This window comes from Pseudopipra pipra, chromosome 11 (assembly GCF_036250125.1).
Source record: "Pseudopipra pipra isolate bDixPip1 chromosome 11, bDixPip1.hap1, whole genome shotgun sequence".
Lineage (NCBI taxonomy): Eukaryota > Metazoa > Chordata > Aves > Passeriformes > Pipridae > Pseudopipra > Pseudopipra pipra.
The window spans coordinates 7,136,924-7,156,907 of record NC_087559.1 but is presented as its reverse complement, the minus strand read 5'-3'; the positions used below and the strand labels follow the sequence as shown (position 1 = coordinate 7,156,907).

The window sequence follows — 19,984 nt, the reverse complement described above, 5'->3', positions numbered from 1 at the left end:
GAGCCAGCTGAGCCTTCCTGATTATTTTTAAAACACAAAGTCCATCGCAGCGGCATTGGCGCTTCTCCCTGATGTCCTGCAGCTGCAGAAATGCAATTTAACAATTAACCTTTTACATCAATAAACACAGAGAACAGCAAAGGCTGGAGAAACAGCGCAGCCCCTCGCAGCTCATCACCACCAGCACACCGAGCAAAGTTAGCACGCAGCTGCGTGCATCCATGGAATGCTGCTTATTCCTCCTCCTCCTCCGTTCTACTTTCTATCCCTCCTAAAAATTCACAACTTTGAAGTCGCTGGCTAAAGGCAGTTTTCCTTACCTGTTCCCACTGACAATGACAGTGCAGGGGGAGAGAATCCGTCGGGTTTCCGAGCTGTCCTAGCTGTGCCCGTTTGGCTCTGGGCTGGTGGGCTGCTCCCAGGACCAGCGGGAGCACCGCAGTGCCATAAAGCATCCCGAGCTCCCCGGCACAGCCCACCGCCAGCGCCTGCCGCCAGACGGGGTTCTGTCGGAGCCTTTCAGAGGAGGCACGAACCGACCGCGGCACGTCTCCAGAGGAAACCTGCCGTGGAAAAACGTGCCATTCCTGCCCCGCGCGTCTTAAGCTTTTGCTTCAATTGCCTCGCTCTGAAATCCAGCTCCGGAGGGTGCCCCCCTCTCTGCTCCCAATCCAAACGAATCCAGCAGCTCCCCCCCTCCAGCCTGCCTTTCACTAAATGACCCTTGGAGGTGGCAAGAGGATGTCCAATTTGCTCGCCGAGCGCAAGGCATTAACGAGGAGCGATGCAGCCCGTGGAGAATAATTGGCGGCGCGGGAGCGGCGCGGGGCTCTGCTGTTGCATTGCTCTCCTCTCCTGCATGTTAATGAGCAATGATGTCAGCAAGCCAAAGTCACCGCATCCCACCCGGACCGCGCGCCGCGGCCCCGGCCACCCGCCCGTTTATTTACATGGAAATCAGCCCGCTCTTCCAAATCAATAAATCCTGTAGGCTGCTTAGGCAAAGGGACAGGGAAAAAAACCCACAACAATCCTCCTCACTGGCTTGCGTGTGCGTGTTTCAAAGAGTTGGCTCCGCACCAACAGCCCAAATTGAATGGTGTGAAGACGCTAATTATCTTTCCCCCAACTATCATCTCATTTGATGCTGACCGAACCTCGACTTGCTGTCAAACTTCAGGCACCGTTTCTTAGGTACACGGGCCATTAACGCAATGATCCGCTGGCTCCGAGCAACGTATCATTTTTCTCCTGGCTTTCAATGCCCTCTTAATTATTTTCTGCAGTCGTTTGCTATGATTCCCTACTGGTTTTTAGACGCAGCATGTTTGTGCACCAGCAGGGCTAAATATTCTGGGAAATACGAGTTATTAGCGTGGCATTTTGGTCACTGCATATTTTAATACATTTTCTTTCATATGGCCGCGACAGATGAACGATTCACACCTTTTATGTGTGTCTCAGGTGAATACTGCGAGCCCCAGGAATACACTATCTCAACGGGAATGCTGAAGCCTCTTTCCCCTGTGTTTCCCTCCCCTTAGAAAAGAAAATGCAGGGAAGGAGCTACGCTGCCAAATCTCTTCTGCTGCTCTTGAAGTCCATTGCTTGGGAATTCGGTGGTCACAAATGACTCTCTAATTCAAGTCAACTGGATGAGAGTGTACTTCTCAGCTTTTGCATTTGCAAAAAGTGAGTGATATTCAAAAACCTAGTTTCTGTAGACCCAAAAAAAACCCACCGAAAGCAAATAAAACTTGCCCAACGCACAGTGCTTCTTGGTGAGGAATCCATCTGGTCCAGATAGCTGGAGTTGCAAACTGCAGATTGAGATGGAGACTGAAATGCAGATGGAGCTCTGGGTAGCAGTCCCAGACAAGAGGCTGTGAACTGCCAACCTTGGGATAACAAAGGGCATGAAGATGTCAGCTAGGGCTGACAAGGGCTAGGGATGCCAGCCAGGTGAATGGACACTAAGAGACACAGGAGCCAGGAAATGCCAATCTTTTGGATAACTCCAGATTTCAGAGCCCTTGATTTTGGCAATATTAGCTATGGTTACAGAACACAGAAGGATGCAGAAACTACAGCTGTGAGTCTTTCTGCAGCCTCAAATGCCTTAAATATTATTTCTCAGGCTCATAAATTAGGTTTCATTACATGGAATTACACTCAAAAATCTCAGGGGCGAGATCTTCAGCTGGGACAAAAAAGCCCAGCTCCCACTCAGAGCCTCCCCAAATTACTCAGCCAAGTGGGACAAACCAAGAATGTGCAGAGATCTGAACTGGCTCAGAGAACTTCAGGCAAAATAAAATATTCAGGGGCATTGATTAAATAGTTGAGCACTTACAGTTCCTTTTATTATTACTAATTTTTTTCCCTCTTTTTTTTCCCCCCATTTAAATTAAATCTGCACTGCAAGTCCAAGAGCTGAGCACTGACCCTGTTACTGCATCCAGCCAGGAAAGGCTTTCCTTTCATGGAGAAAAGGCTTCTGCTGGAGATGGCTGCAGCACCAAGGATGGTCTCCTCCAACTCCTCAGAGCAACAGAACTTGTAGGAAAAATTCCCCTGTATCCTTTAGCTTCCTAAACTGGCCCATTCTGCCCATTCCAGCTTGAACTGGCACTGCAGGCAGGCTGTCAGCTTGCCTCTCTCTACGGTTAACATGCCATGGCCCCAAGATGATTTATTTTTCCTCTTAAACTCAGAACATGTTAATTACAATACAAAGGAAATGAGACAAAACTGAATTGGGCAAAAGCAAATAAAGAAGCCTGCTTATAAAATGGTAATGTTGAGCAGAAAAGCTGTAGAGCAGAAATTACCCTTGTTCCCTGGAAAGGTATTGCTAAAAGTACGCAGCAGTGACTAAGGGCTGCAACTGGCACAAGAACTGCTCCATACAGCAGGTCCTGTAGGCACTAATTTTCACTGAACACATGAGTAAAATGTCTTTATCTGCATTATCTTTCAAGGAGCAAAGGCCCTTTAGCTACAAACACTTCGGAGCAAAGTGTCTCTTAGTGCTCCGAGTGCTGTTGGAGCACGACCACCACCCGGCCTCGGACTTGGGGAAAGGCTGGCAGAGCACGAGCCTGAGTGTTCGACCCCATTTCTTGTACAATGTGCTCTGTGTAACAACTTCCAGCAGCTTCCATCGCTCCACACCAGCCTGACATGATCCCACCCCAGGGTGTGTCGCAGTGTCACCCCCACACAGCCAAGCATCCTAACGCTGAGTTCTGCTCGGCTTTCTTGGCCAACTGATCACCCCAAGAAAGGGATCACACCAGCAACTGCAAACTTTTAAGCTGATCCACAAAGATAAAATGGGAGTGAGAATCATGAGCTGAAGTAAAAGATTAGCAAGACCAATGCTTATAACACCTCAGCTGCATGAATAGTTGTGAGCAGAAGAGCTTTGTGTCTCCAAACAGCACGCATGATCGTCATTGCTCCTGGCAGACTTCTTGCTTCCAGTACTTGCAAATCTAAATATCCACAAAATCCAACAAACAGGCTCTTCTGAGACAAGAAATCAGATTAGAAGCTGCCACCTTTGGACACACAACTGTCTTAGGGAAATGGAAATGAGCCCTTCCTGCTTTGAAAGCTGCTGGTTCGTTGGCAATTGCTCCATTATACTGTTACCTACTGCAAGGCTTGTGAAAAGGTCATGTGTTGGAATGGCTCCAGAAGGCACACAAGATTTCTTGACGGATTCTGCACATTATGCAGGTGGAATGGGTGTTTCATTAAGCAACAAGGAGAATACTGAGCTGGTGGAGCACATTATCAAAGGTCACGTGAAGGACTCGCACCATTACAAGGACGGATGCTGACAACTGCCAGCAACGAAGCGAATGACCCAGAGTAAAAAGCTACTGAAATAAAGAAAGATCAGGAGCAGAAAGCCCCTGCTTCAGTGCAGAGGTGTCAGATGGTCAGCTCTGCTTGTAAATGTAGCACCATCTTTCTTCCCTTTGTTGCTAGTTTTAATGAGAAAGAGCCAAACCCAGTCAACTTTAAACTTTCTGCCATTTGCACAACTCATCCCTACAGATAATTTAACAAATTATTGTAAGAGCCCACATTTCATAAATGCTGCATTTTATAACCTTGGTGTATTGATTGCCTGTCAATCAATAGGGCTCCATGTGACAATGTTGACTCTCCTGATGACAATGGGTTGCACAGCACGGCCACACACGGCGACAGCAGACTGGTGCCCTCAAGGTCACCGGGCTACTAACCTGATGAATGTCAGATCAAGTTGCCTTTCTGAATTATTTAGTGAACATCCTCTGCTGCGGCGTGCCAGGGCACTGCACAGCACTGCTACCTTGGGATGTCACAGAGGCTCCAGCTTCTGCTGCCCCAAAATGCTGCCCATGGGGACGAAGACTGTCCCCTGCACTGCACACACCACCAGCCTGTCTGGGATGAGAGGGATGGCAGGTCCCTCTCCCCACACTGAGCCCGTCCTGGCTCACAGCAACAGGCACAATAACAGATTACTTTCCCATTGCTCTTTCTGACCACAGAAATGCAGAATTGGATACCCACAGTGGTTTTTTTCCCCTCCGTTCCCACACTCACCCCTGTAATTTGCAGAGCCAGAGCTCCCGCCCCAGTGCCAGGACAGGATGAGCCCAGTGTGGTCGCTGGGCATAAGGCAGTGATAAGCAGAAGAATGAGAGGCTGGACAAGGCAGCTTTGCAAACACTGGATGGGAAAGGCAAGGGGACTGCAAAAAGCTCTTAGTAAGCAGGGAAGGGAGATGACCCTACGTGGCAGGGTACAGCCCCACTCCTCCCAGCCAAATGCCTGGCTCTTCAGGAGACACATAGGGATATGCCCAAGGTATGGGAAAAGCTCCTTGGAGAACTCGAGTTATGAAATACAGGTCATGACTTTAAATGAGGTTGAGCTCTCTTTTTTCTTTATTCTCTTTGAGCAAGGCAGCAGACCCTCCCCACATCTTTCAATGCCAGAACCAGGGGTGTCTTATCTCAAAGAAAAATAGGATGAAGGGAGGGGCAGAGAGACCAACATCAGATGCAGATCATTAATCCCAAAACTTGGCCTCCTCCACTTTTCCTCAGGGCTGCCATTTGTACCTTCATGTGGCTGCTGCCTGAGACCGACCAAAACAGTCCCGCTCCTCCTGCTGTCACTGCTGCTGCCTTCCACTCATTTTTGGCAGAGCCATGGGTAGAGATCTGTGCTGTCAGTTTGCAAGGAGGAATTTAGTTTTTAAAACACCATCGAGCCCAGCAGCAGCTGATGCAGAAGGGGAAGTACAGCCCATACGCACTGCGGCTGATTTTAGAGGCAATTTTCTGTATTTCCTACCAATTCTCCCAGCACAACAGGCCCAGCCCTGGCTGGCACCCTCCAGTGCACAGCCAGAGCTGGACAACGAGGCTGTGGCTGTGAGCTCAGCCTGTGCTGTCCATGTCCTCTGGAAGCCCTGAACCACACAAACACAGGGATGGTGTCTCAGAAGACTCAGCGCACTGCGCTGATGCTTCTGAGCATCACTGCCTTGCACCCCCATCCCCTCCATGTCAAGGCACCCCAAAAGGATCCTCACCCACCGACTGTCTCTACCCAAGGGCTACATGCCCTGGCGTGACACACGGAGCACACCAACGATGGCATTTCATCAATCGCTGTATCTCTTTCTCTCTCATTTTTTTTAATCACCTTAATGCAAGAAGCTTTATAGAGCTTAACACGGTAAGGCTTTCATAGCCTCCAGCTTTAACTCAACACTACTACGTTTTTTACTTTTATATGTTGAAATCACATTTGTAACCGAATGTGAAAAACAACCCGGCTGTTCCTGTGGTTTTCTTCCCTTTGCTAGCCTGATAGGCTTCTCATCTGAAGACTTTTTAATAGTGTCCTTTAATGATGTCTACAAAAGCCTCATTAAAGCACTATCATAATTTAAGCTAAATAAACTCAACACAGTTATTTTTGTAATCACATATTTTTCTTGGGGCCTTTCCACAAACAATAACGTGCTCACTGAAAATATGTTACAAAAGAAACGCATAAATCTTCAGCTTATCTGGTGGTATGCTTTCCAAAGATCTAAACCTTTGATCAGCAACGAATTAATTTTCCATTTACACAAAATAGAAGATGTATTTCCAGGATAACCAACTAACCCTGCAAGTCTGCATTGACATGTGCCTTGGCAGCAGCTCAGGACTCCCTTGCTGCCGCCCTTCTTGCTGCCTGACACTGTCAGGGTTGCTGTCACATCAGATGATTTTTATTTTATTTTTTGGCTTCAAACCTGTCTAACAGGGTGTTTCGGGTCAGTGGTTATGTCCTAAGGATTTCTTGTCTTCAGTCACTGAGCTCCCTTCTGCACTAGCCATGCGCTGCCTGGTCCCACCATCAAAGATGTGCATCCCCCAAGACCAGGGGCCTCGACCATCTCCATGCTCAGAGGTGAGTCTTGAGCCAGCACAGTGTTCTGGATGAATAACACAAGTCTGGTTTTTACCTCCTTAAACCACACTGTGCAAATCTCTTTCCTGGCTGCAGGCAGGATTTTTCCTGCTTCCCTTGCCCTGGCCAACACCACATGAGACCCTGCACCCAGTTGGGTGCCGCAAGCAGGCCCTGGAGCTGCACAAACCTCCAGCCAAACTCCCCTGAAACCACCAAAGGTTTGAGGTGGCCTTGTTTCTGCTCCCACCCAGGAGACACAGCTGCCTGCCCTTTGCCAGCTAAGGAAAAAGACCTGTTTGCTGCTTTCACCCAAACTGTGTTAAATGCACAGGGAGGTGGTAAATCCAGCACATTTTTGGACCCAGCCAATTCCCTTGTAACGTGTCAGGGAGGAAACCCCGCACTTTGGGTCACAGACAAAAAGGGGCTTTCACGATGTCATCAAGCCTTTTTCAAGTCTTAAATTTCCCAGTGTATCTGCAGACACGGGGGGGTCAGACATGGTCAGGAATGCAGCCGGCTCTTCACCTCGCAACTGCTAAGTGGGAAGAAAGATGCCCAAATAGGTTTTTGTATCAAGAAGTAGACCTGGATGACATTAGATGGACTGGCATGTGCTGTTTTGGTCCACCCCAAACTCTACCCACTACAAGACTTCTACAATCAGGCTAACCTTAAAAAAAGCCCCAAAACATAAAAAACCCAGTAAAATTATGAAAAGTGACATCTCAATTTAAGCTTAGGTGGTCTCCCAGTGCCAGCTCTCTTAGGACCATGGCCCAGTGCTCACCCTGGAATGCACAGAGAGGGTCATCCCGTCCTAAGCGATGGCGAGGTTCCCAGCCTGGCTGTGCCACTGGTTGAAGCTGGATGGAGCTCCAGTGTCCCCCAGACAGGCTGGCACTACACACACATGACAAGAGATGTTTGCTATTCTTCCCTTTGTTTTAATTAGTAAGAACAACTTGTTTTCGTGGCTTGACATTTGTTCATACTTAGGAATAAATTGCTTCCTTGAATGATATGCTGAGATTACAACGGGCTTTCTGTGTTTGTGTTGGTTTTAGTAGCTCATAACAAACCATGAAATTCATTACTCTTGCCACAAGCACCCACGAGATGTGCCAACCAGGGTGTGATTTATACACAGCTCAACTCATGGAAATTAAAAGGTTTTAATGTTGCCTGCAAGAAGTCCAGGGTTTGAAATTTTATACAGCTTTTTATACAGAAAAAAAAGAATCCTAGATGCAAACTACTGCATTGTTTTATCTGCCTAAGGACTGAACATTAAAGTTAGGTTAAAATAATTCACTAAATATTAAGTGTATAATTTAGACAGCCTTTTTAGTGATAAGCCTTCTGGCCTGCAAGTTACTTCATTCTCATCTGTTTTTAACTGCTTAGAAGCTATTAAAAGGAAAATATTTAACATCAAAACTTCTCTGTTATAATCTAATTCATCAAAAGCATTCTCACTGAAAGGAATCACTAGAGAACAGCCTGTGCCTCACCATCCTTAATGGGAATGGGCTGTCAGTCATACTCCAGTCCCATTCCTCCATGCCGTGTCAAGCCTTGTACATCAAACCCAATATACAAATCGCCAGCTCCATCAAGATCATTAGAGCCGCTCAGCCCGTCAGGGAAAGGTCAGCGCGTCGCTGGCTGATGGCTGCCTGCTCCAAACACAGCATCAATCACAGCCCTCATCAAAGGCGGCCACGCCGGCGGGAACGTGCAGCTGGAAACCTGCATCCCTTTCTCCTGTAACCTGTCATCCTCTAAACCTGCTTCTCTCGTTGTAAAACACGGCCAGGCTTTTATCTTGTCGTCATCTACGGGGAGATGCAACTATACAGTCGGTTCTAGGAACAGGGGGGATCAGGACCTGCAGGGAGGGATTAAGATCGTATCAGGAGAGGGCTGGCCAGAAGCGTGGCCCCTGACTCCAGCACGGGTTCCCTCCTCTGCACAGTCCCAGACTGTCCCTACTCCCTGGGATGGGTCCAATGCAGGCAGTATCACAGGAGCATCCCTCCTCACTGTGCCAGACTCAGACCCACACGCCTGATAACAGTCCTAGGCAAGGGTCAAAGCCATCCTGTAAGGATGCTTGCTTCCATCATAGCCACACCAAGGCATGACTTGCAGATGTTCCCAGCCAGGCCCCACACTTGCAGACAGACTAGAATCACTGTGCTAGGTTACTGCTCCCTTCCACCAGCCAGAGCCTCAGCCATGGCACTGCCAGCTTGTACAACTCCACAAGGGCATTCTGCCCACAGCTCAAGCACCACAGGGGGTGGACAAACCCAACTGTTGGCAATTAACAGGCATTACTGAATACTATGGCTCCCACCAGCCACTGCTCAGTAAATGTGCTAAAAACACAGTCCACTTCTTCCTCTTTTTTTCCCTGCCATGCTGTGCTGCATGCAGCATTATCTTCAAAGGGCGAAGCAAATATGTTTGCTAAACATAAGCAGACTAAATACATCAGCCTTTTTTAGAAGCAATTATTGCTGCTAGAGACTTAGTGAGTCTCATTGTTTCGTGGCTCAGGAAGAATTTTGCAGGCTGCTTTGGAGTGGGCTGTTCTCCAAAGCAAGCGCCCTGGGTGTAACCCCTCCCCAGGGAAATAAAAAACAGGTGGGCATCCAAAGGAGCCATGCTTTCTTTCTGCTGAGCATTTAACTCATAGTGTCTCCTTACAACAAAAGAACAGCAGGTTGGGGGTCAGCTTGGCCGCTGACAGTGGGCACACCAAAGGCAGGTCAGCCAGGCTCCTGCAGCAGAGAGGTGAGGAAAGCAGTGGATGGGTTAAAGCTGGGAACCTTCCAGTGACATGCCCAGACTGCAGGGGATTGCTTTGACCAGTAGTTAGACTGGTTACACTGGTACAGAGCAAAAAACAAAATACAGAGGAAAAAAGGCAACAACATAAGTGCTGGGAATTGTCCTCTTCCCTCCATCCCAAACAAGTTGGGATGCTCCAGATTAGGGTGGTTCACCCGGCCGAGAGCTTTAGAAATGTGGAGTTGCAGAGTCAGGGCAACATCTCCCCTTTCCATGGCCTTAATTCAGGGCAAGCAGCTCAACCCCCACAATTCCTTCTCTGTACAAGCTGTGATCATTCCCCTGAGGGAAGGCAGAGCGGGAGCGCCGTCCGGGCTCCTTGTGGTACTAAGCACTTCCGACGTATCTCAAAAAGATGAGCAACCATGGATTGCCAACCCGACAGATGGGGGAAGGAGAAGGGAAGCTCACGGTACCGGCGAGACTATTGTAATTAGTGTAATAAGCAGCAATCGCAGCTCAACAGCTGCCTTCCCCTCCCTGAGCGCCTGCTGCACACACCAGCACAAACCATGGCCAAGGATTTGACACTTGCTGTACTCTGAACATCTCTGCCGTGACAAAAGTTTTGACTTTGGTAGTTTTCATTCCACATAAGACACAGAGCAGAGCACTTATCTGCTTTCCCAGCCTCCACCTCCACCTGAGCAAGCAGCACCATGTGCTTACAGAACGGACATGAAATTGGGTTTAGATTTGATGTCAACTATGATTTTGCATGTGACTTTGAACAAAACCTTGTCTCCTCTATGCTGAGGCAAACCTGCCATACTCAACTTTCTGAAGCCTCAGAGATGAGCCGTTCTACAGAAAATGGCAAAACATGACAAAAATCATTTATGGGGGGCATATTCAACCATCCTCCTCGGATGAGTATGTGTCCAATGTTGTTCTCTGAAGCATCTCTAAGCTACCTTCCCTTGAAACACAACAACAAAGTCGGCAGTGAGCATATAGCACAGAAAAATTGTATGCAGCTATAACTGTGTTCCTCCACCACCCTCACCCCTAGACACCAGTTTTACAGGCTGGATCAACATCCCCAGCCAGCACAGGGGTTGCAAAGCTGCTGATGTGACAGGCTACAGGACCTAAACTGCAAAAATATGCTGTGGCTTAGATCCAGACTAATTCTGAATCATTTCTGGTGCTCACGCTCCAGGAGGGAATGCTCTTCTCGCTTCCTTCCTGCTATCCCTCAGTTTAACAGAGATGGTCAAGGGAAGAAGTCAGATCCTCAGGGTATCTGCATATTTTGGCAGTAGTTAAGGATTCAGTTCCCAGTGATTTTTAGTGGGTGTTAGACACTCAGAAAGTGTCTGCTGTGAAGATGTTTGGAGGTGTGAGCTCCAAGCTCTTCAAGCAAGTGACTGTTTCCTGCAGTGCTTAAGAAAATGCGAGTATGAAGACAACAAATAAGGACAAGCTTGGAGAGCAGTAAATGTTTATATCGAGGAAACTTAACTCCTCATGAAAGAAAGAAGCCCAGGCTGGGTGGAGAGCTCAGGAGTAACTGCAAACAGGCGGCTGAATGTTTCCTGAACGACCAGTTAGGCAGCCGAAAAGTCAGCAGCAAGTTAACCAAAGCAATCTACTGGAGTGCTACAAGGCATCGCTTCATGCAAAGTGAAAAACAAGACAGACCAGAGGCTGAGGCGCAGTGAGAAGCCCTCTGTGCTGCACGCCTGGCACAAACCACACCGATGTCGTGACTGCCATGGGGATCAGCCGCCTCCTTTCTCATGCAAAGGATGGGGGAAACATATCAGAGAGCAAAGAGCACGGCACAGTCAAACCTTTCACTTGCTGCTCTGCTGTGTGGTGCCAGTGGAAATTAATGGGGGTTTCAAGTACATAAATGGATTGCAGAGACATCCGCAGCGAGTCTATTAGCTAATTAGTCAAGATTAGCATTTATTTTATCCAACAGGCACTCAGGTAAAGGAGGTAGCTCTCTCTCTGTACATGTCCCTTTTATACACTTGTCAAGAAATAGGACTAAGCAGTCTCCTGGTGACAGTAATACCAAGAAGAACTTAGGCTCCCCCAAGGGAAATGCCCAAGGGCACAGCCTGAGCTGGGCATGTCACTTGCTGTGGCTGGACAGGGCCAGCATCTCAGGCCTTCAGCCCCAAAGCCCATATATGGCAGACCTGTGCAACCAAGCTGCTTTTGGTACGAGCCCGAGACCAGTCTTGGGCTTACGGTACTGGTCTAGAACGAGGTATCCTAAAATATGATGCATGAGCCTGTGTCATCTCACAGGAATGTTCAATCCGTCAGACTGCTACTGCTTCAGACCTCCCATTAATGCTGTGGGAAGTCTAACACACCTTACCACAATCCTTTATCTGAGAATGCAATGGTCAGCAAATAAACACATTTCAACCATTTAAATACCTTCACTTATAAATTGAAAGTGTTTCTTACATTTGTCATCACCAGAGTAATTTGATACTTTCTATGCTGTTAATGAAGAAAGCATTAATACCATTTTATAATCAGTTCTAATCTTCCTGGCATCATTTCACGCCCTTGAATAACTCACTCTGTAACTTGGTACCTACAGCTCATGCTGGAGGAGGCCCCCAGTCCCAGCCGGTTTCCAGAGCCCTGAGAACTCAATCTCTGCTAATCCCAGTCCTTTACAGCAACTCAGACCAGAGCAATCTAAAAAGGAGACACATGAAGTCACTTAGGCTTATCTCTCTAATTGCCTGCCTGTGAACCAGGGGTTCGGTGTCAGCCACTTGCACTCACATCAGACGTGGCAGCTGGAAAAATCACACCTAAAATATTTACTGTGAGCATTCTGAGAACTGTAAGTGAAAGTACTGAAATCCTGCTTACTGCTGCAACTCCAAATGCAATGCCAGCTACAAGGGACTCATCGGGTAACAAAGCCAGCGTTCATGCCTTTCCCCTGCTGCAGCCCTTTCCAGGTCTGTGGCTGTGTAACACAGACTCCAATTCTCTCGACAACTTTCTTGCACTGTCCAGTGCCAACAGAGGGAAAATGTTAATGAATACCATCCCATAAATATTTAATGCACATTTTCCTGCAAGTTCTGCTGTGATTAAATAGCCACCTCATTACTCAGGCCCATCTTTTTTTCTTTTTTATCTTTGCACAAAATACCAAGAGTTGGAACTGCACCCATGCGATCGAGCTGCTGGAAACATTACTGCATAAACCAACACCGACAGGGCAAAATCCAAACACAGATTTCCAAGGAATGTAAAGAAAGGTCAAACCCTGTCAGAGCAAATATTTCCTCTCAGCTACCTCCTCCCAGGATCAGCAGAGAAAGAAAAGCAGAGGGGTCAAGCCAACAATATTCTTTCTTCTTGAGTGCAGTTATTTGTCTGTTTTTATTGTCTTTTTTCATTGCATTTGGAGGTCCTGGCCACAACAGGGGTTCACTGCAGGTACTGTCCAGATATGGGCATTCTTGAGTACCACCCTGGGGCTGGCTCTGCTCTGGCACCAACTCCTGAACAGCTGCAACAGGAACTCTGCTGCTTCCCTCCATCTGCAACTTGGAGGATGTCCATGATTTGTCTGAGGTTACACAAGCAATACAGGACAGACGTGGAAGGGAACACAAATCACCCAGAGGCATTGCTACATTGGTGACGCTCACCCCTGGTGTGCAAAGCACAGCTGACCACAAGATCCACCACAGCTGCATTTGCAATGTCATGACAATCATTCAGGCCTCGTGATATGGAAATACTAGGACATTGTTTTCTGGGCCACTAGAATTGATGTATTTGAGTCCTTCCCACCAACCCTCAGCTATTTTGCAAACCAAACTGAGAGCTGCAATCCCCCTGGGATACCCCAGAGCACAAGAATAACGCTGAGCACTGAGAGTCAGCCAGGGCTGGCAGCACCGGGTTTGGGGTTTGTGCATGCTGCCAAATGTGACACGTGGGATTTCGAGTGCTGCCATCCAAGCACGTCCCGGCTGGAGCGAGCACTGGTGCTGGAGACACGTTTGTGCTACTGCCTGTGGTTCTGCGTTGCAGGGCGATGCTCTGGGCCATGGGAAACATTTCCTCTGAGAGAGCGAAGCCGTACAGCCCAAATTCATGCCAAAGTGCTAAAAATGTAAGCGACTCAATGGACTAAAGCTTGCGTACGTCAGAACTTTTGGTAATTCCTCCCAAATACATAATTTTTTGGCACGGGTGCTACAATGTAACTGGAGGGCAAGCATTTAGTTCCATTTTAGCTGGGAGAGTCCCAGCTTCTGTCTCCCCGATTTATATATGGAAGCAGGCTCATTACGCAATACGTGTTTCAGCGAGTTCTGTGCTGGGGAGGGTGTGAAGTCAAGGCTGAGGAGGGGAATATCATTAAGAGTAAGGGGAATATCATTAAGAGTAATAAACACTACAAAAGAAGGAACAAATAGGTTGGTATGAGGCACGGGGCTGCTGCCACGTGTATCACAAGGATTCTCCAAAGAGAAACATTTGAGCCTCTTTGAGAATCAGGAAAAAAGGCAGCAAATGATGGTGCGTGGGGAATACTGGTGAAGAACTGGTGCCAGCTGGAGAGGCTGCTTTTGAAGTGTTGTGGAGAGACACTGGGTGGTCAACACAGTGCCACGTGCTAATGCATGGGAAATTTAAAGGCCTCTGGGGATTGAAGGAAGCATTATCCTGTTCAGAACTGCCCCTGAGATACCACCCCAGTCCCAGGTCAGTTGATACATGTGAAGAGAGCTTTCAGAAGACCACTGCAACTTACTTTGTTTGCATAACACTGATGCTAGGAAAAAACAAACATCTATATTCTCTCATTTCAAATTCACTGCTGCCAGGAGAGCCAGCCCACGGGAAGCATCAACACCCATCTCTGGGAGTCAGAGCCACAGATGCCAGCATATTTCCACTGCCAGCCACCACCAGAACCCTGACGCAGCAGCACTGGGGAAGCCAGCTCACCTGAGCTCCCTTACTGACTTAAGATGACAGCTGCCTTCTGGAGAGGAAAAAAAAACCTTTTAAAAGAGAAAAAACAGGAACTTTTTTCCCCCCTCCTCTGGATGAACAAACAGACTCATTTAAGGTATAAGTAGATGAAGTAGCTAATTAAGGAAATAACCAATAACTTAATCAAGATCATTAGAGGAAGCAGCATGTTGCTGCCATTATTTAAATGGTAGCAGAGCAAAAACATTCTCGTGCAACTGGAGCCTTCAAAACCTACAGACAGCCTGATCCATGCAGGGGGAGCTTCCCATGTCACCCCATTGCTGGTGCCAAAGCCACTGAGGAAAACACTCAAATCTCCTGGTAATTTCCCACAGACTGAACATTTAATCATCCCCAGCCGCCACTGCAAAAATCCCAAGTGAATGATCTGCATGTTCAGAGAAATTCATTGTAAGCAGCAGCACGGTTTTCTGCCCTGGGATGCAGCCCCTCCCTGTTTTTGGCAGTGGGGAGAACAACCCCATTGCAGAAATAAAGTCAAATATTTTGGGCCATATTAATTTTGGTTTAGGTATCTTGTGCCGACTGTGCTCCTCAGCCAGCTGCCCCCAGGGGATGGACTCTGGAATCTCTCTACCCCCCCCAAGGCGTGTTTGCACACCACTGCCACGTCTCTCTCTCTAATTACTTCACCAGTTGCACAGATAAAACATCTGCTGGAAGAGGGAAGGAATCCTAAAGCACACAAATAATTTGCACTGCCTAAACAAAGGCAAACAGAGGATGCTGTTAAACCCCCCTGCACAGCGAACAGCCCCAGGAGCTCTGCCCAGAGCAGACATCCACAGACTGTGAGCTCCTCTGCCTCTCCAGCAGGAATAAACCCTTGTTTCCAACCACAACCATGGTTTGTTACTAACACAGCCTCCTTCTGTTTAATTCCTAAATTATCCTAAAGCAGTTGAATTCAGCAAGTTGATTAAGTACTTAAAAGACTTTGTTTCCTTCAAAAGAAGCCTTTGTTTTGCCTGAAAGAAAATTGGACTTTTTCTCCTGAATTCATGCTAACAAAGGCATAAGAAATCCAACATCTCAAAGTTAAAAATACCCCTTTATCCTGCATTTAACACAGCTGCCAAAGGTACAAAATTCGCATTTTGTCATTCCACACAAATCCTTGCAACAGCTGAGAAGACACACAGCACGTTTGGAAACCCGGAGCTGAAGATAAGCTCCAGCCTCCCGCAGGGTTTTACTCTTCAGGGGTTTTTCAATAGAGTGAAAAAGCAGGAGCAGCTCAGGGGCTGGTGACAGAAGTCATGTTTGCATCAAGGAAAAGTTCTCCTGTGTCCAGATATTAGCAGAAGATACAGCACATGCCAGCTACTGGGGGAATGGCGGGGGTGTGCCTGGCCCCCGGCAGCCCCTGCCTGCCCCTGGGCTCTGCCTGCACCGAGAACCAGCGCTTGCAAAGGCAGGCAGCAATCAGGGCTGAAAAAGAAAATCATTTCCTAATGCAAACATTTGTACAGCATTAAAGCGGCTTATACTTTCAGATGCTATAAATCGGGCGCGATTACTTACCCCGGCTAAACAGGCATTCACACGCTGGAAAACCCCCCTGTAACGGGCGAGGGCAGAGGGAAGGACGGGCAGGACGCAGCGTGGGGCATCCTCCGGGGATGGCAGTGCCCGGGCAGGCAGTGCAGTGCCTGCCTTGCGCCCCGGCAGCGGCTGCGGTCATCTGGGGAGGGCAGGTCCCCGCCGGCTGCCCCGGCTGGCGGAGCGACGCCCACCGCAGTTTTAGCTTATTGGTGAAAATCTTAAGCCCTGATCCAATCCTGTCCCTTTACCCAAATGTAGCTCTTTGCAGAGCCAACATCCCTTCCAATTTTGACTAGTGGTATGAAAGCAAAGTTACCTTGCCAGTATATAAATCACATGAAGAGAAGCAATAACAAAAAAAACCACAAACCTCTCACAATTTGCTTCGCTCTTTCTCCCCAAAAAAAGTTTCTTATCTACCTACTTGGAGAATACCACAGCTGTGTGAGAGCGCTGAAGAAAGCAGGCAACTCTCTGCCTATATCACCGGATCAAAAGTCAGTAAGGTAAACATCAGGATGCCAATAAAACCAGTATGTGTCAGAACGCCTGCTGGTACCGCTGTCACATCTGGGGCAGGACTGTAACACGTATGGAGGAGGTTTGCAGAAACAGTCAGCACATGGTTCCTAAAGTTATACTGAATTTCCCAAAGGTAACTACTGAATCGTAAAGCGCTGCTGGCAAACAGCCTGGCCGGCCAAAACATATGGTTTGCTTTCTTTTTTCAGCCTGGTGCAGACATGGACTGTAGGACACGTCTTCCTCTGTACACACAAATCTAGATGCGTGGCCACGATGCTCACTCTTGACACTCGGGCTACACTGGGTCTGCTGGCAGTGGGTCAGAAAGCAAAGGGCTACACCACGGGCAGCTGCCTGCTGCAGGCAGCAACCTGGAATCCTGCCTTCATCCGCAAACAACAGACAGTCAGGGATAAAAGCCTCTCGTGCAACAGCACATTCCTGCACTCGGTTACAGATGTGCAACCCTGGAGCAGCTCCAGGGCGTGGGCTGGCGTCTGGGTGAGCTCTGAATGCACACACACAGCTACCCCTAGTGAGGGGGGAGCCAGTGGTCTGCGCTCCAGGTGTCCCGGTGGACAGGCAGCAGGATCCAGATGTGGGCAAACTGCCCCAGCCCTCGCACAGGCTAGCAATTCAATGAGGTCTATTCATGGAGGAGTGAGCAGGGCTTCAAGGGACACAGAGGAAGCGCTTTTGAGGAGTATTCCCATTGTAAGCTCAAGAACCCCCTTTACATTCTAGCCCCCTCCACTGCTGCAAGCTTTAAATATAGAAATAATCAAAACATACATTAGAAGAAGAATTTAGACCTTGGCAGTGTTGATCTAAGAACCATCCCACTTGGGAGCGGGGCTCGAAGAGCGCAGGCAGCCTCAGGGAGGGCTGAGCCTGGCTCTCCAGGAACAAAAGCAGCTTACAAACCAGGTTTGCCACGTGAGAGCCTAATTAGAGACCGAAGCCCACACAGCAAACAGACAGACTACAGAGGAAATTGGAGTCTAATTTACATGGAGAACGATTACTTACTGCAACCAATTAGTGTCAAGCTGACTGACAGAATATCCAAAATACATTCTCCCCACCCTCCTCTGCATGTCTGAGCTTTCCTTGCTTCGCTATTTAACCTGGGTAGTTCAGTAGGTGAGCAGTAGCACCTCATCACTGGACATGGGACAGAAAACAGAGACCTTCTGAGCTTCCCCACAACAAAGAGCTAGAGCCACCCACGTGCCACCCAGTGCCAACCTCAGCCTCAGCTGAGCCAGGGATAGCAACAGAAGAGAGCAGTGCAATGTACTTTCTTTCCTGGTCTTAAATCCTTAAATGACATCCTGAAGGTCACAAAATTAATTATTTAAGAGAGGTGCTCCCCCATTCCTGAACATGTATTCTGCATAGGGGTTTTCACACTCTCATTTGCAATCATGTGATAGAACTTCAGGTAAAGGTTGTGTCCCTGTTTCCTTTCCAACGTGCTCAGACTGTGGGTTTCGGGTCCCAACTCACGTTGCTGGCTTCTGCCATAGGAGAGCACCATCCACAGCACTGCTGCTGCTACTCAGGACACTCAGCTCCTGCTCATCTGCTCATGAAACAGCCCTTTCTTTGCAGACCAGTCCCCCCTCTCTGGTCATGCTGTTCCCCATGCACTGGCAGGACCATTGCTGCTCAGTGGGGAAATGGAGAATCCCACTGCTGCTGGAGAGAGCCAACGTGGACAGAAAAACTCCTCCTTGGCTGCCACAGCCCAATGGTGCCCAAGGTCCCACCAGTGCCTGTGCTGGGGAAGGACATCACCTTTGTTCAGGGCTTCTCTCTCCAGGTGCCCTCGAAGAAGACAACTTCATGTTTTCCAAAGTACAAGCCTGTTGCTAGTTCTGCAGAAAACCTGCCCCTCCTCCCTATCAATTAGTCCCCAAACTGGTAAAAAGACTTTTAAAAACTCCTGAAATGCACACATGGAACCGACCAAATGCTATTTACCTTCCTTTTACTGCTACAGAAGAAACCATTCTATCATCATGAGCAACATGCTCATTATTAACAGGACTAACTGCTGTCCTTTCCTCCACACCGTGGATATGTGCATTTGGAATGCACAGTGACAACAGCATTTCAATGCAATTTGCTGTGCTATTCTTCATAAATTCTTAAGGACAGTCTGTCTGGGCAGCGTCTCTGACTATTCATCAGACAGCTCTTGTGTACATATGCTCAGGCACGCAGGGACCACATTTTGGATATTTAAGACCAGGCAATCAGCCCTTCCTTTGAAAAGCACCAGTATAAAGCATATTTTAAGACTTTATGGGTCTTCTGTATGGATGAGATAAGCTATTCTTTTAGTCTCTGCAGGCTACACGGATATATGGCATTTTAAAGGAAACTTACTCTAAAAAAAAAACTCAAAGGAAATGCTTGGTAGAGTATCTAGTAGCTGTTTGATAATATCTGGAGGTAGCCAGGACCTCAGGTAGGGTAAAGCATCAGCAGGGATCCTTTGAATTTCAGCTCACTTCAAGTCATAAGTGCTAAAACAACTTACACCACAGGAGCACCATCAAGAGGGGTAATGCAGGACATCTCACCTGGGTCTTCTTTGGGTACAGACAAAACACCAGAAAGGCTGCAACTCCTGGTGGCTCTGGTCTCCCTCTTGGTTAAATTAAAAGTCTGCATTAATTACCAAGTGGATGCAATGAAAATGCATGTGTGCTCATGCTCAGAATTAGGCTGTTAATCTGGTGTTTGTGCTCCTGGAGTTTATCTCCTCCACACCTCCCTTCTCCCCTGGGAACTGACTCGCTGCCACTTTATCTGCAGCTGCTCCAAGGACAACACACACTGCTTGGTTTTTAAATTCCCCTCCAGTGCTATGCCCCGAACCAGCTCTTCAGAGAGGGAGCCTCCACCAGCTGTAATTCCCATTAATTCCTCTTACGATTAACAGGTCAGCTCGCTCCACCCCGATGACAGTGGGCTTCGGAAGTCCAACTCTATCAAAATTATCTATGCATGAAAGACAATCATTATAGGAGCAAGCGCCTCACTGAGACTTTTATCAGCTGTGCACTTGCTGCTCGCTGTTGTGCCGCTAATGGCTTTACAGAGAGTGGGGAAAGCTTCAGCCTCATCTCTCTGTGGTGGCTCCAGGCACAGGAACCTCTCTGCACTGGGAGAGATGTTGATTATAAAGCTGTAGAGGCAATCACTCCTGGAGAGGGGCAAGGGCAGGCAGGAGCACAGGGAAATTAGAGAAACCTTCTTCTGAGTGTATCCCATTAGGGCTGGTGGCAATTACGTGTGCTGATCAAGGAGGTGGGCTTCCCAGAACCCCCTCTGAAACTACCAGGAGGGGAGGGGAGAGAAGGTGAGAAAAAGAAGGAAAAAAGCAGAGAAACAGAAGCAGCAAAATAACCCTCAACAATGGCAGCAGACATCCCCCAGGTGGCTGGGAGTGGGGCACAGGGGAGCAGCGTCCTCCCTGCAGGCATCCCCGTGCTGGTGGTCACTCAGAGGAGACCCACAGAGATAAAAGGCAGTAAGACCAGTCGAAAAATGCTTGTAA

At 48.1% G+C, this 19,984-nt stretch overlaps 1 protein-coding gene across 4 annotated transcripts in view; it reads right to left on the bottom strand.

Annotated features, from left to right (window-relative positions):
* Positions 1–19,984, bottom strand: part of PRICKLE2 (prickle planar cell polarity protein 2) — a 105,324-nt gene that overhangs the window by 42,310 nt on the left and 43,030 nt on the right. The window contains exon 1 of one of the 4 annotated variants that reach the window (XM_064667295.1): positions 15,868–16,002. The exons of 2 other annotated variants lie outside the window; for them this stretch is intronic. The gene's annotated coding sequence lies outside the window, so the exon portion shown is untranslated. Of the gene's footprint in view, positions 1–320; positions 834–15,867; positions 16,003–19,984 lie in introns of those variants that run through there. One more of the 4 variants, XM_064667293.1, reaches the window with a different exon arrangement.